General features: G+C 30.1%; 1 long non-coding RNA gene across 2 annotated transcripts; it reads right to left on the bottom strand.

The window, feature by feature from the left end:
* Positions 1-577: 577 nt before the first annotated feature.
* LOC118183249 (uncharacterized) lies at positions 578-22825 on the bottom strand. Of its 2 annotated transcripts, XR_004757209.2 has the most exons (3): positions 22352-22823; positions 15541-15640; positions 578-693 (listed from the first exon to the last, which is right to left on the bottom strand). It is a non-coding gene; the product is annotated as an uncharacterized LOC118183249 (long non-coding RNA). The 2 variants fall into 2 exon arrangements; XR_015039354.1 differs by lacking the exon at positions 15541-15640 and having other exon boundaries at positions 603-693; positions 22352-22825.
* Between the last annotated feature and the right edge of the window lie 4004 nt (positions 22826-26829).

The raw sequence follows: 26829 nt of genomic DNA, 5'->3' as shown, positions 1-26829 counted from the left end.
GGACGGACGTAAGAGAAAGAGTCCAACACTTCTCATGTTTAGCTGTAAAACTTGCCACTGTCAGTAACTTTTCTTGCTTATTTGACAGCAGAAATAAGAAATTTTTATCGATTAGTTATAAATATAAATCATATTTTGGATATGCATATATAAGCTTTGTTATCAAATTAGATTCCATGTAGTACGAAAATAAAATCTATGAAACTGGTTGTCCTTAGGAAATTCCTTCTTGGCATAAGTAATTCCTTCCATGTTTCCTTGCAATTCTCTGTTTCCTTATTTTAATAAGGTGTCATCACATCCGCTCTCTCATTTTAATCCGTATGAAAATAAGAGTGCTTTTAAAATTTTATTTTAAACTCTAGAACTGAAACTGAAATTTTGTTTTATTTTGCCACTCAAGTTCTCAATAAACAAGGTTTTTTAGTGATAATAACGATATTTTTGTAATTAGTGATAAAAGTTGAAATAGCATTACCGTTTTTTCAGTAAAAGCAAGATAGACAAACCATTTAAGAAAAAAAAATTCGAAAATTGAAAAACAGATCTAGCTACCTTGATATGAAAATGTTTTCAGAAAGAAATAGCTTACATTTACTTACAAATAAAGATTAAAGCTCCCATATTTCTAATCGATTTCGCCAAGAAGAAACAAGTTTTCATTGCTGAATATCTTCTTTACTATCTTTAGGCCTATGATTAGAATAAAAAAGAATTATTAGAAAAAAAAATTAAAAATTTTAGATAAAGAACATTAGTTTCTTTTAAAATAGAAACGAATCTCTGAGTGACATTGACTTCAGTTACAAAACTAATTAAATATTATATTTCATTCGACATGAATTACTAACACTGATCAAATGTAATAAAACCATACCTAACGACGGACAAAGTAGCAGTGAGATAGTTCAAAAATTTAAAGTTAAAAATATGAATACCGAATCTAGTTAATTGCTTTTCATTTTAGTAAGCCTAAGTTTTCTACAAGCAACTTCACAAATAGTTTTCTACAGTACACAAGAAGTGAAATGTAGCTATTATGAGTCCAACTGGCATAGAATATCTTATTATTTCCCACATTCAACAATAAAATTGTTTGTTGCAGTATAACAGAAGAATCTATTTAAGACAATAAATGTGCTAAATAAAATTTAACATTTTTAATTGACAACAAGAAAATACCGCCAGTACGAATAATTTCTTATGGCATATAATTCCAAAAAAATTTCTGTCAGAATGTATAATAAAAGTACAATGCAAATAAAAAAGTTAAAAGCGATTCTAGAAGTCAAAATTCAGCATAAATGATTTATTTTCAAACAAATCATATCAATATTTCTAATTATATTTTTAGAATAATACGTTTCTCATAAATTTGTGAATACAAATGTAATAACTTCCTCTAACAGTACAAGAGTTTTATAATATACAGAGTATAAAAAGGGAATTGAATTTTCTAAATATCGTGTGAAATGAAAACAATGTTAATAAATCCATGTAAAAACAGATGTCAGTGTAGTTACTGTTTGAGTTTCGGATTCCAGACATAAAATGATGGCATAGAAGTTGATATATGCGGAAGTAAGGACTTTAGTAAGATGATCTAGGAAAAGAATCTACAAAAGAATTTAAAACTGTCAATAACGAAAGCAAATGCTTAATTTGCTTTTACGTATCTGAAACAAAACTGCTAGCGATTCGAAAATCTTATTGCCCTATGTATAATACCTATGTTTTTCTCGTTAGTATGATTTCTAGTTCTTCGTCTCCAGCTCTTTTGCTTATTTGGAAGAAAGAGATAATTCAAAACTTTATACTGCTACAGTAAATGGGACATTCAAACTATATTTGCAAGTCTAAACACAAGAACATATGTTAAATTGTTCTTACCAAAGTTACTACACGAGTTCGAATGTTAAATAGCAAAAATGAAATGGCGACTTGCAGTTTGTATCCGGTCTGTCAGTCTGTATTATATTATGATCTGTATATTAATTTCATTCAATTAATTTAACAGTCGTAATTATTAGAGTAGCAGATGTGATGATATTTAGTCTCCGCTTTTGAGATTTTTAAAATGTATTTTGTCCAGGGAGAATTTTTTTAGGTGCTACTTTGGTAGACGGTTGCACGGATTTGGCGGTTTTGTTTTTGGCGAGCCATAGGACTTATGGTAAACCCATTGCTAGACAAGTTATTTATGGTAACCGATACTTTGTCATTATATCTAAAACATAATGCGTTTTATTATGCATAAATTCTGTGTCTTAAATATTATTTATGGCTTCTAAATATTAAAAGTCATTTTAATTTTGCATTTTTATTTGAAATGAAAATTTTACTGTTTATGATATTTTATGGAATTTTATGTTGTGGATGATATAATGAATGACGTCATATTACTTTAAAAGTAATTGATTTTAATATCTATACATTTAATCTAATGTTTAAAACATTATTTATGGCTGTTAAATATTAAAATACAATTTAGCATTTTTTAAATAATTTTAATTCTATCCGTGATGTAATCAGCTCCCTGATTGGTTACAGAGTATTTGTGCATTGACGACCTGTAATCAGCTCCCTGATTGGTTACTGTATATATGTGCATTATCGCGCCATTTTAAAATTTTATTATTCGAATTCCTTAGATTACATTTTTCAATTTTTTTCTTAGATTATATTTTTTAAATTATATTACATTTTTCAAATTTTTTTATTGATATCTAAATTATAATTCCGATTTTTTTTGTGGTACTTATCAATATACGACAAGTTAAATACTCAAAAAAAAGGAGTATGTATGCTTGAATTTTTATAAAAAAATTGCTACACTGTTTTTAGAAATTGCCGAGATATTTATTGCCACATATGTTTTAACGTTAAATAATTATATACTATAAAACTTATTTTAAAGAATTTGAATTTAAGTAATATTTTAACTCTTTTAAACGTTGGTATGCTGTTTTTAATTCGATAGTCAATTTAAGTAATATTTTAATCCAATTAAACGTTGGCGCAATGTTTTTATAGCGGTGTTTTTATTCTACTTCGTTGTTATATATAAGTAATAATTAAACCTTACTTTAATATTCTATACTCATAGTAAATGTATTTATTTACATTTGCCTGCCATCTTAATAAACGAGATTTTCAACAAAAAATTATTCCATTATTTTTAACGATATTTATTTTTTCGGTAAGTTTCGAATACGCGTATAATACGTAACAACAAGATGGCTTAATCGATTGTAAGAACCGCGCCAACGTAAATCGCCAAAACTCCGTGCAACCGTCTACCAAAGTAGCACCGTTTATTCAGCTTTAACTGCATTCAGCCAGAAGTCTGGCATTCCAAATTGTATTTGTGTGAGTACTACGAATATAAAATGACAAAGTATCGGTTACTATGAATAACTTGTCTAGCAATGGGTTTACCATAAGTCGTATCGCTCGCCAAAAAAAATCGCCAAATCCGTTCAACGGTCTACCAAAGTAGCACCGAATAAACTTTGGTATAATTCAACACCCAACAATATGATCTATGGAAGCTACTTGCTTAGGAATACCTGAAAAGAGTTACGTTTAAATAGCGCTTATTACTTTGCAGTAAGTAGACTCGAAGAAAAAATTTCTATCAGGTTTATGAAATCGAAATCCAGAAACAGACGAAATAACGACGAATCGTAAAATATTCCCAAGATTACATCATAAATGAAAAGAGGTTTTCCAAGACAGATTGTACAGATATAAAAAACTTTTAAAAATTCATAACTTTATATCAAAGATTTAATAGCAAAAGGATTAAAAACATAATTTACAACTTATTGAAAAGTTATTCATTAAATGATATTCTAATTATTTAAAGCAAAATTTAAATGTTTTATTGTAAATTGTTTTTATTAATAAATATAAGCAATTAATAATGACAGTATTTTGAATGCCGAATTCTAGTAAAAAAATTACGAATCCGGACTTGTTCATATCTGCACAAAGATGTAATAGGAAGAAGTAGAAAATTATTTCAGGATTCAAATAAAGCATTAGATAAAGTAACAGAGTGCAACATTTTTAGTTGAATTTAATACACATTTGTTGCAGAGAAAACTGGGATTTGTGACAAAGGTTTTAATTAAAATATATAAATACATTGTGGGAATTAATAACATCTATTTTCAAGGAAAATAATAGATTTTCGACGTATTCCGAGCAAGGCATTGAAATAACAGTCAAGTGAAATTATACTTTAAGGACAGTATTAATAACTCAATGAAAAATATACATATAAAATTGAATTTTAAAGCCATATACAATAATAAATCACTGATGATTAAGATAATACTTAAAATCTTTTATGTATATGAAACAAAAATTTCCTGTTACAATTTTATCGCTTTTAAAGACAGGGATTAAAAAAATAGAAAAAGATTTGAGGAGGGGTAAAAAGTTTTCGATTTCGAAAAACTGGAACCCACTTATGAACCAAGTTATGAACAAAATTGAAATGAAAGCGAATTCTTATTCCATATATCTGAGAAGAAGGATGAAACACTAAAACAGAAACTTGTTTCCTAGTAAGCATAGAATACTATATTCTTAATTACATAACCCATGAATTATGCATTCACAAATAATATTCGAAAAATATTTCTATGAAGATTAATTATTCATAAGAAAAGAAGAAAAATATCTACAATATCTTTAAAAACTATTTAATAAAAGTTAAAAGAAACAGAATTTGCGTTTTAAACTTAACTTCGAAGGAATATTGAATATATAAAAGTTATAATTATCGAAAGTAAAAGCATGATGAATACGACTTCGTTAGAAATATAAAAGTACATAAATGGAAAATGGAAAATTTGGTGTATTAAATGTAATACCTACAACGAAAGGAACAGTTAAAACCAACAATAAAAAAGAACACTTTTACAACTCTAATTATACTTCCGTTTCCGTCATTCGGCTAGTTAAACTTTCGTTTCTGAGTAAATAACGTTGCCAATCACTGATAACTAACTATTACTGAAGAATGTTCACGTGACTTATCAATAGCGCAACAACGGAAGCTGGGTCTGTCGGATTTTGTGATTTTTATTAGAAATCTGGTAGTCACGAAACATATTATTCCCTGAGTAAACATACAAAGGGATACGAATATAAGCGAAATATAAACACCTAAATTTCAGAATTAATATCAGTGTATATAGGTTCGTTGATTAAGGACAAATGTATTAATAGTATACTGTAAAGAACAAACTTCAATAAATAAATTAATTAACGAGAGAAGATGAGTAAAACAAATGATAACGAGATCTTTTTTTGAAAAAAAATTCTAGTGTTTATATTTTATTCCGAACTCTTGTCCTGTTACCATTTGAGCGAAATCAAAATTGCAGTGCGAAGAAATTGACATATAGCGTTTCAGTATTGCAAACAATGTCCCAACACACCCCCTCTCTCATGATAGCTTTATACCTCATAGTCTTTCAGATGTGCAGAAAATCTCACCTATTTGATCAGTTCTTGTGTTTCTAGTGTCAGTATCTTTGAAAGAATCATTGTTAATAGGGAGTGGTTGTGAGAGTTTGAAGTTCTCGGCTTCACATGCTTGAAGATTTGTTCTTACTTCACCTTTGAGTCTGAGACATTGCAGTCTGTATATTAATATTCCTTAAATTTTGCCTGAAACTATCACATAGACTATGTTATGAAATTAGGGTCATAGGTCTCTATGAAAAGTTACTGCGGATGGAAAATACTGGAGGAACTACGTAGTGAAGCCTAGAAAATTAAAAACTCAATATGGATTTAATTAAAAAGGTTTTGGACATGATGATAGATCTTGAGATTCCAGGTAATATACAACCTCTCTTGACAACTAAAAGCCCTTTGGAGATGATTAATGTCGAAGTAAAGCTAAACTAGGGAAAACCATCCATAGAAAGAGAGATATTTCACCAAATGTTTTGAAATGTCTCGCTTTGGAGACCATTGTGACTAGATACCCACCTATTTAATGGCTGCACATTTTTACTGATGGTTCTCAGTTTGACTGCCATTTTAAGCTTGGGGGAACTGCTGTGTTTTGGAATCTCTTTTCTTTCTACGCCTCTGCAAGCTACATTAGTACCTTCTTTTGATGGTGAAGTAGTAGCCACTTGTGTAGCCCTACAGCAATTATTAGCTGTTAATTACAAGTTTGCAAAAGCTGTCATTTTTTCTGATTCTCACTCAGCCATTCAGTAAATTACCTCTGTTGAACACCCATAACACTTAAAATTTTTCAGTGTCAATAATTTCAGAGAACTCTCACTTTAGCGGGGAAACAAATCGTTCTCCAGTGGGTGCCTGGTCATTGTGGCCTTTGCTTCAATGAACAAGCGGACTTACTTGCAAAAAGAGGTGCCAACTTCCTGCAACATCCTAATACAGCCATTTCTTATTGCGTCTACTATACATGATATGATTGCCTTGCTACCCACCTGCATCGCATAGGCATTTCAAGAGATCCTATTTGGACACTTTGTAATTCTGGAGAAGAAATGGATAGGGACCAATTGCTTCGATGTGGGGCTCTTCGTGGTCTTACAGAAGAGTCGAGATAATGGGAGGCAAGAGCGCTCCTTAGGCAATGACGTCGGTCTTTTTTTTCTTAGTTCTACTGTTTGTTCCTCTGTTTGTATTTTAGTTCTTTTTAATTTTTTGCTTAGCCATTGGAAATAAAAAAACTATCACATCGAAAAATTTCTGAAAACATTGTTGAACTAAATATGGCCCGCGACAGGTTGGTTGAAGAGAAAATAAAAGTACGTTATTAAAGATGAATACATAACCCCAATGGAATAATGATTTACTATATATATACCTTACTATATATATACTATATATATATACCTTGCGTACGAAAATTGTTTATTTTTCCGTGGCTGGTTGTTGGAGTCGGTTTTAGATTTAAATATGACTTTGCAATTTTTAAATCAAATAAGAATTCTTAGCAGTTGGGGATTTGCTTAAAAATTCCCCTGGCAAACAGTTCGGTATGCCTACACAAGTTCACCAGAAGAAAAAAGCAAGTCTTCTTTAATGGCAGATCAAATGCCAAGAAGAACAGAAGGTAGAACATCTGTAATTATAAAAGACCATTTAAATGATCTATGTTGACTCAAATACACTTTCAGTAATTTTTGACTGTATACGTTTTGATTGTTGTACCGTTATCTGCAAACAGCTCAAGTTTAGATCACACTTCTTTTTCCAATGGCGATATTTCTGCTCTAGTGCCAATTAAAAAATGAGTAGCTGATGCTTTGTCACTGGACGACCCAGCTTGACCTCTTGATTTTCGGTATTAATTAAATCCGGGGAGTCAGTTTTTCTGTTTCGAACCCAGATATTTGCCTGGTGGTATGCACTTGTAATCTCTGTCGACAAAGTATTGGTGAAAATAGTAGTTATTTGGGTCATTGTTATTTTTGAAACGATTTCTTGAATTCGATCTGTATCTTCTTTTTGATTCGAATCTCTACGTCTACTCATTTCTGCTATCTGCAGTGCTAAGTTTGATATCTGGTTTTGTAAGTCTTGAACGATATTGTTATCAGATGGTGGGTTATCAGATGATGTTTCAAATTAATTTGAGTTAAAAAAATCATTCAAACATCCTTCATCAAACCTATAAAAATACTATTAATGACTTCCAGTATTAGGGTATTAGTTTTATGAAATATCGCAACTGGAAAAAATAAATGATAAAATTCAATAATTTTAAAGTTTTAAATTTTCTTAGTATCATGTTCCTTTTGTCAGTTCATAAATGAATTTGTAAATTAGACTTTATTTTTCAGACGATCGAAAAAGTGTTGCAACAAAAATTAACTCAACTTTTTTCTGACAATGCAACATGCGTTTTAGTTACAGTTTTATGTAATTGTTATTTTAAACTACTTTCTTTTACTCATTAATTTATAAAATGTTTTTAAAATATTTCACTTGGCTAAATTAATATGATTCCTGCATTTCAAGAAAACATTTCTTTAAGATGCAAAACGTCTAAAGGTAACATATTTTTTTTTCCTTCTAATTTTTTAGCAAAAGGTTATATTAAATATTTGTAATCGACTAATATAATTGATATATACAAATATAGATTAAGCAGTAGTAATATCAGATTGCATAAAAGAAAAAAAATAGTCATAGTTTTAATGGTTTTATCTAAAAATATATTGCTCTCTTGAGATTTCTTTTGTAACTCAAAGTTTTGGTTTACTCCAATTTCGTATAACATATTTTGTATGAAGCCACTGACACATAATAGTAATCGTTATCATTGGGGCAGTTACGAAAATTGTTCATATCTGATAAAGAACTTTTGGAACAAGTACATTTGTTTCACTTGACGTTTGTGTTATTAATATATAATAAAGCTAAAATTTATTTCCTAATTAACTTCTAAGTGATTTAATTTAAAACGTTTTGCTAAAGTACAGCGATTACTAAAATTCCACATATTTGCTTCTTTAGTAACTCATTTTTTTGTTGGTACGGAACAATTCAAAGCATTATATGTTAGGGAATTTCCTTAAAATTATCTCCAAAACATTCCAATTTTTAGTTTATTTTCCGATTATTCTCTTCTGTACCTTAAAATAATCTTTAAGCTGAATTTTACAGCATTTGGAAAGAATCCATGCATTTTTATTGCTACGAACTTTCACTAAACGTTTTGTAGGGCATTTTATTCGCCCAACTAATTTGAGTAACCGATAAATTTACAGCGGAAAAATAATAATTTTTTTTATGAATAGCAGTTACTGCACTTTAATTTGATTCTTTTAGATGAATTAAAGGGCATTTATTTGCATATTTGTTCAAAACTTGTAACTTAAATAATTTCAGAATTGAAAACGAATTTTTAATATTTATTTTTTATCATACTGATTATGTTATACTGAATACTTCATTTTTAAAATTTCGTAGATTCGTAATTTATGTTAGATATGAGAATTTGTTGTGTAATATTTAACGTTTTCATTACATTATCTGTTGATAATTAATAATAATGAAATTTAAAAGACAATATTCGCACAAGTTAGGCCGTGTTGCAAAGCTTTTGAATTGTTTATTACAAATTTCGGAAAATTATAATTTTGTTTTTATTTCAATGAAGAAAGTAATAAAAAATGATGGTAAGATGTGGAGTATATATTTAGATTATTTTATAAAGCCTATGCTTAAGTTTCGCGTCTGATATCAAAATGTCATATACTATAATCTGTTACTTTAAAATAGGCACTTCAAGGTCTCAGCGACCCTTCCCTCATTTATGATCGTAACGTGTGTCATAATCAATGAACAGAGAGGAATTAACGGGTTTTTAGCAAATGAGAAGATTCGATTTTTTCCCAGTATTCTTTACTATAATTGCTATGTAATACGAAATTGGAGTCATTGTTTGGGGAGGAAAATGGCCTGAAGTGTCTATTCTGAAGTAACAAATTATAGTACAGCCTTATCCATTGATTATTTACTGAAAGAAAAATAGTTGTACATCTATTATCTTTATATAATTTTTATTTGCTCTTCTAATATTAAAATAATTAAAAATCACGGGGAAAATCCAGATACGTTTTCTATTATTTTTTTGCTTATTACCATAAAATGAATCCATACACAGAGTGATTCAGTACCGCGTGTATAAACTTCTGGAAAAGGTAGACCACTCAGAACGAATAGACATAAGAAAGTAATGCTGGGCGGAAACACAAATATAAGGCGGTAAAGGGAGTCGTTGAGGAAGTGATAAAACGTCCACTCAGGAAAACCATCATTCGACAAACGCCTGCAAATGGAAGAGTTAGCACAAATGTGAAATTAGCAGATATGTATCTAACATACGGAGCTGCTGATTGTAACGGACGATCCGTTGTGGGATTACTATCCGATGAACCATATTTTGAACCAGTTGACATTTGCACCGCTGCAATAAAGATTCTAGAATTAGAAGACGAATTGCATGGACCCTTGAAATCGAAGCGATGGTGTTTCTTCATGTAGAAGACATCGTTTAGGTCTCCACAAACCACCAAGTGGAAGATCTTAAACTCTAACATCCATATCATGAGCAGCACTTTCTACTACTGCAGCCTGATGACTAGCCGCAGAAGATTAATTTTTCTCAATAGTATCTGCAGAAGAGTGTGGATGACTCTTTTATTTTGTGTTATTTATAGACAAGAAATTACTTTACTGGGGAAAATTGCTGTAGTTCACATTACTCGTATTTATGGGCGGTGAAGCCTCTATGCTGCACGAATATGTGCAGCACAATGCTGGTGTGCTGTTTATGTTTTTTTCTTCAGCGTTGTTAAAGTCGCTTAATAGGCCCATGTCTTTCCCCTGTTTGTTTGGCCGGGCATGTTAATAGTATCGGAAGTCTTGCTGGAGGGTATTAATAATATTAGAGGTCTCGCCCGAACTATTGAAATATCAATAGATCCAATTTTCGAATCACCACGATATGCGATTCCAGTAAGATGAATCCTCAGCCTTAATACTCGGAAGCATGTAATGTGACATTTTAAAAACAATGGATCGGGCATCTCTCATTGACTTTCATGATCGCGAGACTTATCCTCTCAGGACTTTTATTTTTCCTGGGCATATGAAATGTCTGGTGTACGATAGATCGTTGAACAATGAGAAGCATCTTGTTGCTTGCAGGTGCATAACTGACAGACACTCAGAATATTTCAAAACGTCCGTGATTCTATGTGCTTAGGATGTCAGGCTTATGTTGTAGTTGGTGGCCGAAACTTCGATCACCCTCCCTGACTTTTTTAATATCGCAGTTGCTACGTTTTGATGACAAAATAATGTTCTTCACATATATGGCATTCTTTCATTTCTCATATTCGTTGCACACTTGTACATAATCATAGCGTTTCGGACTCTGTATTGCTATCTAATCCTAATTCATCTCTGAGTAACCTACCCCTCCCAGAAGTTTGTGCAAGTGGTAGAGAATCATCCTTTATGGCTAGGTTTCATGCTGCATTGATCAAAAGAAAAGTAAAATTATATAACGTAAACATGTATTCAAAACTTTAGTACTGCCGAGTAGGTTTCAAAATGTCAGTCTTTAGTTTTCAGTTTATTAAAATTTTATATTAGAAACAATTACTTATTTTTCATTCAATTAATAAATCTTAATATCTACATTTTTTAGGCAAGCAATTAAACTTTCGTGTAAGCAACTATATTTGAATTACGGCGCCAGAATTGTAATATGAATTAATGAGTCGAATATATAGTTTAGACAATTTTGTTTTTTGTTTTTGAATAATACAGTATACTATTTTTATACAACTGCCAACTTGTCGGGTTTTTCTTGATCTGAATCTAGTAATTAGTCTAGTAACCTTAACAGGTATAAAACGAATTAACGCTATGTCTTTAATAACTATAAAGTATTTGAAAGGTGTTTTATTTAAACAGAATTTAGAATATAAATACACAATGTCAGCCACAGCTTGTGATGATGTAACGTAATAAAGAGAACAGTTAAATTTAAGTTAAATATGTAACAATAGTCAATGATTACACAATTTAAATAATATTCGAAACTCAGTTTGGCAGATTCCTGATTTTTCATCTCATCTGCCCCATTTCCTTGTAAATTTCTCTTATCCTCGGCATTTTTAGTTTACGAGAAGTCAGATAATTTCATTAAATATAGATTTAAAGAACTATTGACTGCGAAGTTTAGAAAGAAAAGTACACGAAGAAAGGTTTGGTAACAGTTTCTTAAAAAATGCTATAACACTGACATTGTCATTGCTTAATGAATTTAAAATTGTTAAATTCCCGTCTTATTACCGAATGATTTTCAACAAGTGTTTCTGAGTAGTTATAATTTGATCTGATATGTTTTAATCCATTAGAGAAATTTGTAAAGCATTTATGAAGCCATAGCTAACGTTTAATAGGTAAATTTTGCATTTTCAGTTGGCTTTTAGTTTTAAATCCTACATTACCAAGTTTATCCAAACGATTACATGCAGATAATTATTAAGTTTTAGTTTCATTTTTCTTAAAAGCCTTTCTTTCTTACTTTTCATCAGTATAAAATTTTATGAAAACTGCAAAATCGAATGAGTTATTAGTTAAATTCCAGGTTTATGTACTTTGTCTAAGAATTGTATTATAAAAAGATTAATTATTAAAATTACGCAATATTAAAATAACTTTAAATCAAATTTGTCAATCTGAAATACTTTTGAAGTTGCATCGTAGCCAGGCGCAAAAAACTCCAAGTTTTCATAATTTAAAGTCGGTAGCTGTGCTTTATTTACTTTTATTTATTTTCACATCTTTTAATTCTTGAAAGTGATAAATAAAAAAGTTCTGTTTTCCAAAAAAGATTGCTGTAATAAAAGTGCTACAACTGTTAATTTGTGCATGAACTTTGAAAAGAAAATGTTTAATTTTTTGTACACCAATATAATAGTTAACGGAATTTTAATTGAGAAAGTTTTATTAAATCAAAAACACGCCATAGAGCTTAAATAATTCTAATTAGTAATGAGCTCAAGAATATTATTAGTGAATTTTAATTTTATTAAAATGTATACAAACACCTAAATGCCATTAAATAAACGGTATGTAAAATTTGTTGAGTGAAAAATATTTTGCATTCTGATACTTAAAAGTGATAAATAAAGAGTAAAGATCGAATGAGGTTAAAAGATTTGAATAAAAGTTTATGACGAAAAGGAGTCTACTCGAATTCCTGTTTACAATGGTATTAACATGCTGATAATTGTTCCAAAATTTTAATTCTAATATACGTAGATATATTCAAAGTGCCCAGCCTCAAAATATAAAAAACTGTAGTACTTGAAGGTATGTAGTACGAAAACTAAATAAATTTGAAAATTTTGTTTGAGAAATAGAAAGCGTGTTTTTTTAAAGAAATAGAAAGGTTTTTTTCCTCATTTACTGAATATAGAGATGTGCTAGTTAATATATATTGTTGATAATTGTTACTGAACATAGAGTGTGTTAAAAATTTTCGTATGGTCTAGATTTTGTAGAAGAGGATTCATGTGAAGATTGAATATCGGAGACATTAGTGTCTAAAATAAAAATTATTGCTCTTGTATAGTAGAGAATATTGAGTGATGGCAAATTAAAAGTTAAGAAAATAGCAGCAACATTGGATTTGCTTTAAAACTACTATTTTGCTCTATCTATGTGAATACTTTCACATGTACAAAGGCTCTGAAATATTAATACTCCGACTTTTTCAGCAATTCAGAGACATTAATGTGTAAATGCAATTTAAAAATATCAATATGTATATAAGGAGCTTGTCGTCTTTATAGTCCATATTTAGTTACAAGTGATTATTATCTGTTCTCTAATCTGAATTCTGAGATTTAGTAATATGACGGTGTGAAAAAAAAACAGCTATAAACATTTTGATGATAAATCTTCAGATTATTTTTTCTGGCCATAAAGTTGTTAATGAAACGATACGAAAAGTATATGCAGGTTTAAGGGATATCGTGTTGGAATATAAACTGTTAAAATTTGCTTTTGGAAACTTTTGTATTTATCTACTCAATTTAATGATACAGAAAACTCGAGGTGTTTTCTAATTTCGTTTTTCACTTTTCTTATTACCCGAATTAAAACTAATGATTACGTTACATATCATGATAAATTAAAATTCAAATTATTTCAAATTAAAATTTACTTTTTTGATAGCATTTTTACTCAAAAATATTATTTAAAAGTTTCTTTTCATCAAACAACTGCGTTTTGCTTTGCATAAATTTCAAAAGCGATAAAGCACATTTTTAGTATGTTTCTGCTAACGTCCTGAAGCTGAAAACTGGCGTAGGTTTTCTGCAGTTAAGTAGGCAAAATTAATTATTTTCTTTTAACCCTTAAAAACCTTCTGTGTCGAAACTCCGATTCGTAAAATTTGGATTAAGTGATCCTCAAAACTTTTCCCATTTGCAGTTTGACTATCATTTTAAATATTTTTTCTGTTTTAAATAAATTATAAATTATAAATATGATTTTAAATTTTGGACAAAATTTGAAATCGAGAGTTTGATTTCTCGAGTTCTGCTAAAACTTTGTTTTCGATGTGCGAATTTTTCCCATTAATGCTAACAAATCATAGTTAATTTCTTCGTCTTCAAATGAGATTGAGAAGGTGTCACAAAAGTTAGAGGACTTTAAAGTATTATATACTTTCATGATATGTTTTGAGTTAAATTTATTGTAGAGGAATCAATAGCCCAAAATTTCATTAGTAACAGAAAAAGTGAATAAAGATATGTTTTCAAGATTAAAAGGAGATTAGAATGATAAGATCAAACTAAAGTAGAAAACCAATTATAGATTTTAAAAGCCAAAATTAATTGAAATGTTTAAAAGTACTGGATGCGAGATACTTTTAAAAACACTGAACAAAATATGTACTTAGTTTTGCTGCAGAGTCTTCAAATATTGAACCACACCAAAATGTGTTTGCTGATTTCATTTCCGGTTTCTAAATATCTCTATTAGAAATTGTTTCTTAAACATGGGCTTTCTGTATTTTGTTATTTTACTTGAGCGTAAGTTACCACAATTAGTAAAAGTTATCTCAAAATGTAATTCTAATCAGTTCGCATCATCCTCTCTACCTCTGGTACATCCTTTTCATAGTCCGATAGTAATAAAATATCATTTTGAAGTTCCATATTCCTTTATAAAGCATTCTCTTTGTACATATAGCTCTGATGGAAAGGTTTTATATGATTGACGCTTACGATCTGTAAGGCTGTCGAAAAATACAGGTTGCAAGTAAAGCAAATAAGCTTATCGAGATTTATCGAAATACATTACAATCCCAATACCTTGTAATTTTGCAGAAGCTCATAATTACATCAGTGTAAGTTTATGGCTTTTGGTTATTTAATAAATTTATTGCCATATTTCTAAGGGATTTTCATGGAAATAAAAATAACTTGTGAGGGAAAAATCATTCATTAATCCTATAATTTGAGGGCAAAATTTGAGTTAAAAATGATAAAATATGCACTAAACATTTGCTTCCATAACCCGTTTTTGGGAAAGAAATGAAACTCTCAATTTCCGTCCATTGCTTTTGCAATGTCTAAATTTCTGTCTATAACATCACAATGTGTTTCATCACAAAAAGTTTTTAAGTTTCGTTAATTGTTTTTGTTTTCACAGTGCTTTTCATTTATCTTCAAGAGACAAAGTAAAAAGCACACTTTCTAGCGACGTTCTAGAAATTCAGAAATTTTATTTTAAACCCTTGGAATTAGTGTTCCACTTTTAAGTAAGAATGTTTTAATACATTTCTTTTTTTCCGCTGCTCCTAGTACCATTTTATTTTGAAAAAAATTAAAAAAGGACGACATACAGTGGGTACTTAATCTCAGTGCAAGATTACTCAAAACATTTAGAACTATCTGAAAATTTAATTTAGTATAAAAATGAAAGTAGTAAACCTACCTTTTTCCTAGCTGGTCGGATTAAAGTTTAAGCTAGAATATTCGGTTGAAAGTCGAAATTTCAATTTCGAGGCCAAAATATCCCAACACCTTGGAAAAACCTATAAAATATAAACTAAATAGAATAAAATACTTGCAGTCTAATCTAGTCATACAGGTTTAGAAATATTATGAATTTAAAGAAAAAGAAAAGTGCAAATATGTCAATTCAGATTTTAAAAATTTCAGTTTCATTCATTGTAATGGAAGATTTCATTCCCTATTTTACTAGTGAGGAAGTCTGTATCACTTAATGTGGCAGTTAAAGTGCCTTCTGCTAAGTATGATACCAGAAATGTATTCAAACAGATAGCTGTTAAAAGTTAAATTTTGATTCCAGCTGAAAAGTTTTAATGCTTTTCGAGTGACAAGAGAACAATACCTTCTTTCTTTAGTTCAATCGCTTCGCTTTAACGTAATCGTTTGCAGCAATAAAAGAGAAAATAGAAAATTCAAATTTATAAAGTGGTGTTGATTCTATGCGGTGATAAAAGTGATAAGTACTATAAACTTTACTCTCTGAAAATCTGATAAATTGATAGGATCTTTAATGACTAACAGTTGACGTAACAGTTAATGTAATCAGTAAATTTCACTTCCTAAAATTGTAAGATTTTGATATATTCCAGTATTTGGCAGTTCATGCTGGCAGACAAATATGACATTTTTTGAAATTTCTGAAATGATTCTTTAAACCTTCAGGTTTAAATTTTGTAAAACCCATAATCTTTTGTGTTAATCACATTTAAAGTTATCAAAATATAGATAATAATTTAAATTCTAAACGAATGTTCCCAGAGTACTTCTGTAAAAAAAGTCACATTTGTTTTTACATGTGCTACTGAAATAAAATAAAGAACTGAAAAGATTAGGAAAAAGAATTCCATTAGAACTAAGTGTATCTCTTTCAATATTAATCCCATTCGTTACTTTTTTGTTTAAAAAAAATCACTCTTACCTTTCTTTAGCTCTCTGTAGGAAACTTGAAATCTTTTAGCTGCTTAATTTAAAAATTCCTCAGAGCCATTACATTCACGAAGTCATAAAATGACAAATATTTTGTTCTTCTGTCTTCTTTAACGTTTAATAATACATTAGTAATTTACAAAGGCTTTAAAAACTGCAGATGAAGATTAATTTTTTTGGATGATTAAGATTCAGATTAGGTGGAATCTATAGGAAATAACAGCCTATGATGTAGTCATCTATATATTCTTATTAATTCAATAATTTTTCAAATTGTTGAAATAAAAAAAACTTCAAACAATCAAATTGAATTAACTTGAAACAGGAAACATGGTCAAACATCTTATTATTAATGTCTCGAGCAGTGTTAGAAATGTTCAGTTTTCAGTCTAGATTTTAAAGTTAATATGTCATATATTTATGATTAATTTCTTTTTTTTAACAATAAGAATATTAATTACTAACTTTAAGGTTATAATGAAATACTGAAACTTAGAACATTCTACATTATTATCAAAACTGGCAAAATTACAAAACGATCAATGAGAACTTCAAAACCATTGCCTTAGATTTGGGAACTACAGCAGCAAGTGTAAAACGTTAATGAAAAATTATGTTATTTACCTGATAAATCATCAGTTCCTTGGATATATATTAGAAGTATCTATTTATTGACTAAATTATCGAGTTGCCTCTTCATATGATATAATATCGCTGTCATTTTGAAAGGATTACCTGAAAGTACAGCGTCAGACTTAGAAACTGTTTGAATACATTTCTGTAAAGTTAATTGTAAAGTTAATGTTTATTGATTGGAAGAGATATCTAAACGTATAAATTATCGTGTTCAGAAAACCAAATTCAAACTACCGAAGATTTTGAGGTCAAACCTACATTAAATGTTCGAAAATTCTATTTACCGAAATTTTCATTTTAATGCTGAATTTATTTCTGTTACTATTATGACTATGTACAACTTTAGGTACTGAATTTGTAGAAGAAATGAAAAGAGAATTTTCCTAACAAGTCTAGCATCGCATTGAGCGGAGCCTTTCAAGGCACTACTTAATGGAACAGCTAGCAGGTCGAAAAATTAATTTGATATAGCTGTTTCTTTCAACGCTAATATTATATCAAAAAGCAACAGAGATGCCGTTTGTCAGAAATGCAAAAATGTCATCGTCCGACAGAGAAATGGGACACTATACAAGAAAAATCCTCTAGCATTATAATTCTTAAATTTAATACATATCAGGTGATTCAATCATTCGCAATGGCTAGTGCATTGCTGTTTTAGTTATATTTTAGATAATATGTCAATCGTAATCACTTATTATCAACATAATTGTTTGGAGGAATCTATATTATGCTTTAAGGTGGCATTAAATATTTTAAACAGAAATCATAAATGTTACCTAATATAAGGAACGGTTATCTTAGTCAAATCTTGGATGTAATTTTCAAGTTTCAAGAATACCTCTTGTATAAAAACCATCATATAATCATTTAGGTATTATTAGAGTAAATAAGTTTGGGTTGTAGCAAATTAAAAGTTTACGTTTACAATTATTTTATTTTAATAGGAATTTTGCTTTGTTTAATCTGGCAGTTTTGATCCAAGGACTGAACACGGATCTTTGTTTTTTTATAAGGATTCATTCTGCTACTTACAAAATAATGTAAAATTTAGCAGATCAATATAATAATTGAATTAAAACAAAATGAGATTCAGTTTTGTAAAAGTTACTTAATAATTTTATCAGGATCAATGTTCCTTCTAACCTTCTTCGGGAACATACAAGGACCTGACTCGGAACAGAGAGCTTACTAAAGCTATGTTCACTAATTGTAGTAAGTAGACAGGATACAGACGAAGGGTATACAAAACCCTTTATTTTTCTCTATATACAATAACTTCCGTACTTCGGAATACAATGACCCGCCACTCGGGGTCTAACGTAAAAGTATAAAAATAAAACTAAACTCTAATTTAACTTTAGAATAATACACGTGGAAGATTGGCCTTATAATAACAGGAAGCGTATGTAGCACAGAGACTGTGAACACTACAATACGTTTTAATTTATCAAGAGGATTAAAACCTCTGGCCTGGAAGGCAAACAGCAACTGCGTAACTTCTAAGGTAAGCGGCCTGCGTTGACTCACTGCTTCCTCTCTTTGGCTTGGCAAAAAGGCCACACTTAAATACTTGGCGTTCGCCAGACAAACTTTGCATAAAAACCTTCACGCTTATAATTCTGGCCGGAAGTAGAAAATAAGAAGTGATAGTAAAGATTTAAAATAAAATAAACGTTAGTAAAACTTAAGATCCTTACAATTTAAACAAAAAATTATTTTTTATTAATAGCCTGTCAATATGAAAATGTATTAACAATTTTAAATAGTTTAAATTTTCTGAAACATTGTCAGAACAATGTGAATAAAATTAAGTCTGAAACACACTTTTTACAAGACTTTTGTCTCAAGCTCTGCATGTGACTGAAGGCTAATGCAACACTCAAGTTTAATAATTACAAGTTCTTAGATTCATGTGTGCTGGTTTCGCGCTACCTATATAGAATTACTCGCAGGTATACTTTTTTGAGCAAAAATAACTGACATTTACTTCTTTAAAATGAAATTCATTTATTTTTCTTTTGATTTTAAATACACTATTTCAAATATCAACATGACTCAAGTATCAAAAACTATCTTCGAAGTTCCATTGAAATATATTAAAAAATTAACATATAAAGAGCATTATATTTTAATCCCTTTCTGTAAAAATGAATTTAATTATTATTAAAAATTTAGAAACCATTAACAATATAAATTTTTATAACGATAGTAACACCACTGAAGGAATTTTTTAGCTGAAGTTATTAAAGAAGAAGCCAACCAGCGGCCGAGGGCTAAAGTCGCTGAACACTGGTAGTTCGGGCCGAGGTTCGAATCCCGCGCACGGGCTGGCTGCATGTGTGTTTTCGTGGTTTTCCTCATATGTAACGTGCATACGAGCCAGTTCCCTTAGGAAGTCCTCCACGAAGGCATCCATCCTCTTAGGCAGATAGGCCTTGAGACTTTGCCGTAATTAAATAACCTAACCTAATAAAGTAGAACTGTTATCTAGCGGACGAAAAGAAATTTACCATTTTTTTAAATTTTTAATTTCTTTCCAAGTATTAGAGTACTTATTTGATCAAGAAAATTCAGCAGCTTTAAAATAATCAGCTGAGCTTATTTATATTCATTTTACAAAACAAGTTCAAAATTTGAAGAAGTTGCTGAAAAAGCTCGGGTAATGCTGAATTATTATTATTATTATTATTTGTTTTTAGCACTTATATTTGTACTTTTTTAAATTTTTTGATATATTTGCATTCATATCCATAAATTATGTTTGTTTATCATCCGAAAATTATTTTTATAAATTTATCATTATTTTTATTACATTCCGGGGAAAAATAATGTCACTGAAAGGAAACCAATAACACACCGATCAGTTAGAGAAGAACTCAACAACTATTTTAAAGGTGTAAAGAATTTCTTACATCAGTATTAGGAGAAACGACAAAAACGTTATGCTATAAATTAAAAAAGGGCTGGTGATGAAATTCCATTTTGACATCGATGATACTTCATAAATTACCTTTAGCTCATTTATAATTTCACATTGTAATTTAAGCTATATTTCTCCCGCCCAAAGATTTGAATTTAACTCCAAATTTTACCTAGTTTAAAATACAGGAAGTTGTGGGCATAATCGTAAATTCTTGGCGATGGGATTTCACAGCCAACTTGGCGACAATTCAGACAGAGAGAAGAATTTTAACGGAGAAATATTTTCTTTTGAGAACAATTCCGAATTCAAAATTTTGAACTACATTTCTCGAATACATGAAAGATTAAGTCACATCTTTTAAGTAGAAGCCGTCTTCATCTACAGTTGAGAAAATGTATTGTATTGAAAGTTTGATATATGAGTGTATAATATATATATGTATATGTAAGTGTATGTATGTGTAAGAGTGTCTTGTAAGCGTTACAGTTGCTACTAGCGATTTCTGCGTGTTTTGTGCGTTTTCATTCTCATAGGCCTCCTAATATTAAAATGGTATTTGTAAGAGTATCAGAGTTGTTATTTTATTTACTTAATTAACTACAGAATTGCTTTCAATGAAAATCTATCTCCAATTTTTCAATGAAAATCTATCTAAATCTCTGAGCAATTTGTGCTACAAACTAACTTGAAAGGAATAGAAATTATACAGTTTATTTCAAAATTTATTTTTAGCTATCGAAGTATGATTTTACGTTTATGTAACACTTGTAAAATGTAATAGCAATGGCAGAAAGAAGACAGTGAAAGTTTCAAATGAAGAATGAAAAATGTAGTACTTAAAGTATAATGCGGCAACAAATTTTTATTAAAATATGAGTATTCGTGATGTAAATGAAATCAAAAATAATCGTTAAAATATGTACTCAGCCAAAACGAAATAACATAAACTATGAACAAAATAGTTCTAAACTGAAATATTAGCAAAGGAAACCGAAAAATGGATCTGTGAAACAGAAGATTCTCCGCTCTCCCTTTCTCCTTCCCTAAACCGACAAGTCAGGGAGAGGCCATCGCTTTTCATAGGAGAAGTGGGTCGAACGGAGATCCGTAATAAAAGCGTTTTCACTTGTGGTTCAGAGATGTTCCGAAAGCAGAAATATCGATTCTGAGAGTCGGAAGATTCCGGAGCATTCCCTCCGAACGGGAACGAGGAAATTTTCGACGCCATTTTTCGCCGATTCCCTCCACATCCGTGACAAGGCCACAAAACATCATTCATAACTGATAATGATATCACCATCTTGCGTTTATACCCAAATTAATCCCTTTTTCCTTCAGTAGAAAAGAAATAAAATTCCCTTAAAATGTTAACATATTTATAGCAAATTACATAATGTAAAATTTTAGATTCCAGTTTCTAATCGTATCAAAATAAACCAAAGCTTATGTGCATTAATTTAATAACGCATAAAGATAAAATTATGCAAAGGAAGAGTTCAGAGCATATATGTTTATTGATGCTCATTACATATTCATAAAAACAAAGAAAAGTATATAAACTGAACATTTTAGAAAGAATGTTTAATGCTTAACACCATTTTGAGATTTGCCTTTTTTCTTAAATAACATAGTTATACTAATATAAGCAGAGTAAGTATGTTTTAAACTTCACATTTTACATTTTAAAAGCCTTTATAGATACAAATATATTTAATAAAATTTATTTAGGTTCAATATGAGGTTCCTTAAACCTTTACTTCCCGTTTAATATTGTTCAGTGAGTACATAATATAATTACATCGTATGTTCAAAGATGAAAATTAAAATAAACTGCTGAGAAATAAGACATGAATGAAAGAAAAGAAATAATAATGACAAATATTAATAAAATATTAAAAATAGACCAGAAAAGGAAAAAATAGAGAAAATTCTCGCAAATGAAAAAAAAAAAAAAAAAAAAAAAAAAAAAAAAATGAATGAAAGAAGTCCATATATTGGAACTCTAAAATCCTTAATTAGAGAAATTAAACTGCTAGAGATGATTCTTGACGAAAAATTGTTTTATTTTTCTTCTTTTAATATTGAAAATTCACCGAAAACGAGAATATTGAAATAAAAATGAAAAGTGGAGGAAAAGTTTATGAGTAGGAATGGCTTTTAGGACAAACTGGCACAAATAAACAAATAAAAAACCTTTTCTGATTTTAAGAAGGGATTTATAATGAGATGGGAGGTTAAAACTTACCTGTGCATCTCTGAAAACTTTCTTGTCTCTCCTTCGAGGATGGCTGGAACAAAATGCCGATGATGTCCATCAGACGTTTCGTTGCTCCGACAGCACCTTTGGAATTTTCCGACTCGGGTAGCTTCGGAATTCCTGGGGTCGGCAGAAAAAAAGAATTCCGACATCCCGGAAGACTTCCTGGCCGCCATCTTGGACGCCGGGTTTCTAATTCCGGCAGGATCTCTGGACAAGAAAATATGTGGAATCCGCCCTTGTACTTTTCAGATCTGCTAGCAGGGCCTTGAAGAAAAGGGCCCGGGATGGGTCCTTCAGCGGGGACCCTGTCTGTAAAGAATCTTGGCGTGACGGAGCAAGAAGAGCGGAAAGGAAGAGTCCGGCATCGCAGTTACCGCATCCCTGACATACGCATGCGCGGATCTCCTGCAGTCGAAGGGACGATCGATGACCTCATCCTCTTGCTCCTCCCTTTAATGACCAAACTCCCCTCCTAAAAATGCGCTCGTCCGTCAACCTGTTGGGCCCACAGCCCGCGCGCCCCCTCTTGCCCCATCCGCCTTGGCACCGCCCCAGATGTAATGGGGAAATTTTCCAGAAATGGGGGTAAGTGGAAGGACTTTCACGGTGTGGGTGGAACACATCCGTAGCACAGCTATCATATAGCCCAAACAAGACGGATGATCTGGGCTTTAATTCCAAATTCTATTCATTATCTATTAACATACCTGCCTTTTCCGTAAATGGCAAATGGCTAAACATAGGTTTAATATTTGCTTAAACTGTTCCATGGCTTCACATTAACAGCAGTTAAAAGCTCAGAGCTCTTCTGAAATAGAAATGAAGGTCTATGTTGCTCTTAAAAATGAGACCACATTTTTTCTCTCAAAATATATCGAGATTTAGATTATTATTTGCTACAAATAACGGTAACAATCGAATTATTACTAGTTACTAAATTTCAAGTTGTAGTTTACACAGGACCGTTCTTGGGCCATTGGCTGCCCGTGTACTTTCCTAAAATTACCGCTCCCAAATTTTCAAAAAAGGCTCATTGATTAATAAAATTTTTATTTTATACTCACTAAGTACTTACATATGACAAACTGTATAAAATTTGCTTACATACGACAAGCACTTACAATTAGTTAAAAATGTTTAGGCGTCGTATGGCGAAAGTCTGGCCGCCCCTGGTTTTCGCTGCCAGCGTAATTTTACTCGCTGCACATCCGCTAGGAACGGCCCTGAGTTTACACATTTGACAGTGGTTACTCCAAAAATAAATTATATAACTAATATTACCTATAAACTGTCTCTTTCTTTTAACAATGAAAATCTTTTGACCAGATAGCCTATGTTAATTTCGAAAGTTCAGACTTTCTTTGAAATCTTGTTTTTGTAATTACTAATTTAAAATAACTAAATGCAATATTATGCATATAAAATTTGTTGACTGTACCTCAAATATACCATTTCTTCCGCAGAAGAATGTTGACGAGGTTCTATTTTCATATTTGCCTTTTTTTCAATTTTCAAATTATTTTCCCTCAAAGCATGCAAAGTCCGGCAACATTTACCATTAAAAATGATTATCTTCTGATTTATTAGTATAATTGTTCTTTGAGATGTAATTACTGAAAATTATAATTTCCAGACAATGCTGGCTTATAGTAGTAAACAGAGATGCGTCCTGTCGGGGACCTTTAATACAAACGGTGTTGAAGCGAGGAGTCGAAAATTAACTAGAGATGTTGGTGTTATTGCACTTGATTCCTTTCTTAAACCAAAGCCATGGGTGTAAAACCATTTATTTAAGATATATTTAGCAATGCATTTGTTCGGAAAACATTCTGCGCAGGCTGTTTGCTGTATTAGAATATGCAATGAATTATTAGTTTTCTAAAGAATATTGCCGAAGAAGACTAAAACACAGTATGAATATTGTTAAGAAATTAGGCTTTCCTAAAATCATGAGATGACTGCAATCTTGTTATCAGGAAGAAGAAAGTTTAGTAATTTTAATTTAGGTATTCGCGATTTTAAATATAAATAGAAATTTTATCTGTAATAGTCTGAATAATTTGTTCATATGCAAGATATCTATAACACACCAAAAATGTACAGTTGTTCTGAATACCAACTAACAGAAGAAATTTTATCATTATATTAATATTATTCTGAATGTGCTATGGAATAGAGCCCTCTGTCGGCGAAGAGTTGAACTAAATATTAATTTTCTCCCCAAAATAATTCTCCTTTAGAATCAGTTTCGTTAAATTTGCACTTAATTATAACCATTTGTACGCTTATTATAAATTCTCAAAATCTTTATGAAATTTTGGAACCCTTATGCATCTTCAATAAATATTTTTGATTGCACGATGTTTCAAAAGTCTAACTTTTGCTGCGAGGTAATGCAATAATTAGCATAAAAAACAAGAAACTGCAAAACGTTTCGTGAATTTAGACTGAAAGGTATAGAATTTAGGGAAAAGAACTATAACAAATCTGCACACCTAAATCATAGTTTAAAAAACATTTTCTGAACTTTGAAAAAAAATATTTCGAATTTTAGAAAATTGAGGCAAAGACTGCCTTTGATATTTTAAAAACATTTTGTATTTAAAAAGATATTAGCAATCTTTAAATTTATTTGAATTAGATGTGCTATTTTAAAAAAATAATTTTCAATAAATTTGACACTTTTTTCCTATTTTAAACAGAAAGTGTAACAGTTTGTGGGCAATATAACTTCTTTTTATAGGATGCTTTAGTGTCACTGCTCATTTAGTTATTATTAATTTATTTTCAATAACTAAAACTGACATTTATAACTAAAATAATGTTTTAACAACATCTGTTAGCTCAAACGGGTAAATATAATGCAAGCATCTTTGCTTAATTGAGATGGATGTTTCATTAATAAGAACTGCGTTAGATAATATATATTATTAATAAAATTATTTACCTCACTTACTTTATTTCCTGACATTGTAAGACAGAGAAAGATGTAGGTTACCAAGCTATCCATCTTGTGTTCTCTTTCTTAGAAAATACAGTGAAAGTTTCCATCTGGCGTTTTCCACCAGAACGTTTAGGTACAAATTTTGGTATGCTTCAATTTTTTCTTCATAAAGCCGTTACTTGTCTTTTATAAGAAATGAAACAGATAGAATTGCATTTATTCTTAGAAACAAATTTTAAATTAAAAAAATTACTTCATTTTATTTATTTATTTTTGCTTTCAATTTTGGCGTTATTATAGATATTTATGTTATTAAAACGATTTACGGCGAAGGATTACGCCCACCTGACTGCAGGGAAAAAATGAACTGAAATTATATTTAAGATCTAGCGCGATAAACAGAGCATTTTATATTTGGGAGACGAGGTAGTAATCATACATACATTCTCCACTACGAGGCAAAATTTAAAAAAAAAAAAAAAAAAAAAAAAAAAGATTTCATATAAAAGAAAGCCTTATTATTTTTTTCAAACTTAATTTTTTTAGCAATTTAATTGATAACAGCATTTTTAAAGTTTTTTCGAGTAAGAAATATTTAAACAAACTTAGCACTCTAGCGATAGTGGAAATCAAGGGCGAGCTTCAAGGGGCTACATGAACATTCACTCAAACTGATTTGCTAAAAATATTCGTTATTTTCTATTATTCAATGAACTTGAGCAGCACCAGTGAATTTAAAATGTTGTATAATATTTGAACTGCGCGAAACCTTGCTTAGATACCAAGAGTAGTAATACAGGATAAAGTGATCCATTTAGAATTTAATAGTTTCATCCTTAACAAATTTCGTGTCTTCTGTACTAAAAAGGTATGACTAGAAGATAATTACAGAAATTTTAACGAGTTTTAAATCCTCATTAGAGTATGGAGTGTATTCAATTTATCACAGAAATTATAAATTTCTCGAATTAAAATCAATAAGATTCGTGCGACGCTGTAATAGAACTTCTAATGTTTGAGTATAAGCATGTTTCAAGCCTGTCCCGTCGAATATTTTAACTTAATTATTGTCATCATTTAAGTATAAGGAATATGACCAGTTTTATTATTTCAAAAACTCTATGTTAAGGACTTTTTTATAATGTTTATAGTTATATTCTTTGCAAGTTAAAAGTTTTTTAAGTTATGAATCGATATATGTAACCAATTAAGTCATTCTTATGGTTTATAAATCTTTAAGCATCCGAGGCCATAAATTTTAGTTTAAAAATCGATATCCAACTAAACTAATTAGTTTATTGTTTCTAATGTCGAAGCTGTTAATTTTAGTTACAAATCCATATTAGTAATATATAGGATACTTTATGAAAAAGAGGAATATGTAAATTTTATTAAAGATATTATTTAAAACATTAATAATGTAAAACATATTTGCAAACACATATGTATTTAAACAGCATAAACAAGAAAAGACTTAGCATAAATATAAAAAATAAAATACGCATAATTTTAGTAGTTT

The sequence above is a fragment of the Stegodyphus dumicola genome, chromosome 2 (genome assembly GCF_044657685.1).
Source record: "Stegodyphus dumicola isolate Sdum_Otavi_A_Nest chromosome 2, ASM4465768v1".
Lineage (NCBI taxonomy): Eukaryota > Metazoa > Arthropoda > Arachnida > Araneae > Eresidae > Stegodyphus > Stegodyphus dumicola.
Note: the sequence above shows the minus strand (reverse complement) of the source record. Positions and strands in the feature narration are given on the sequence as shown.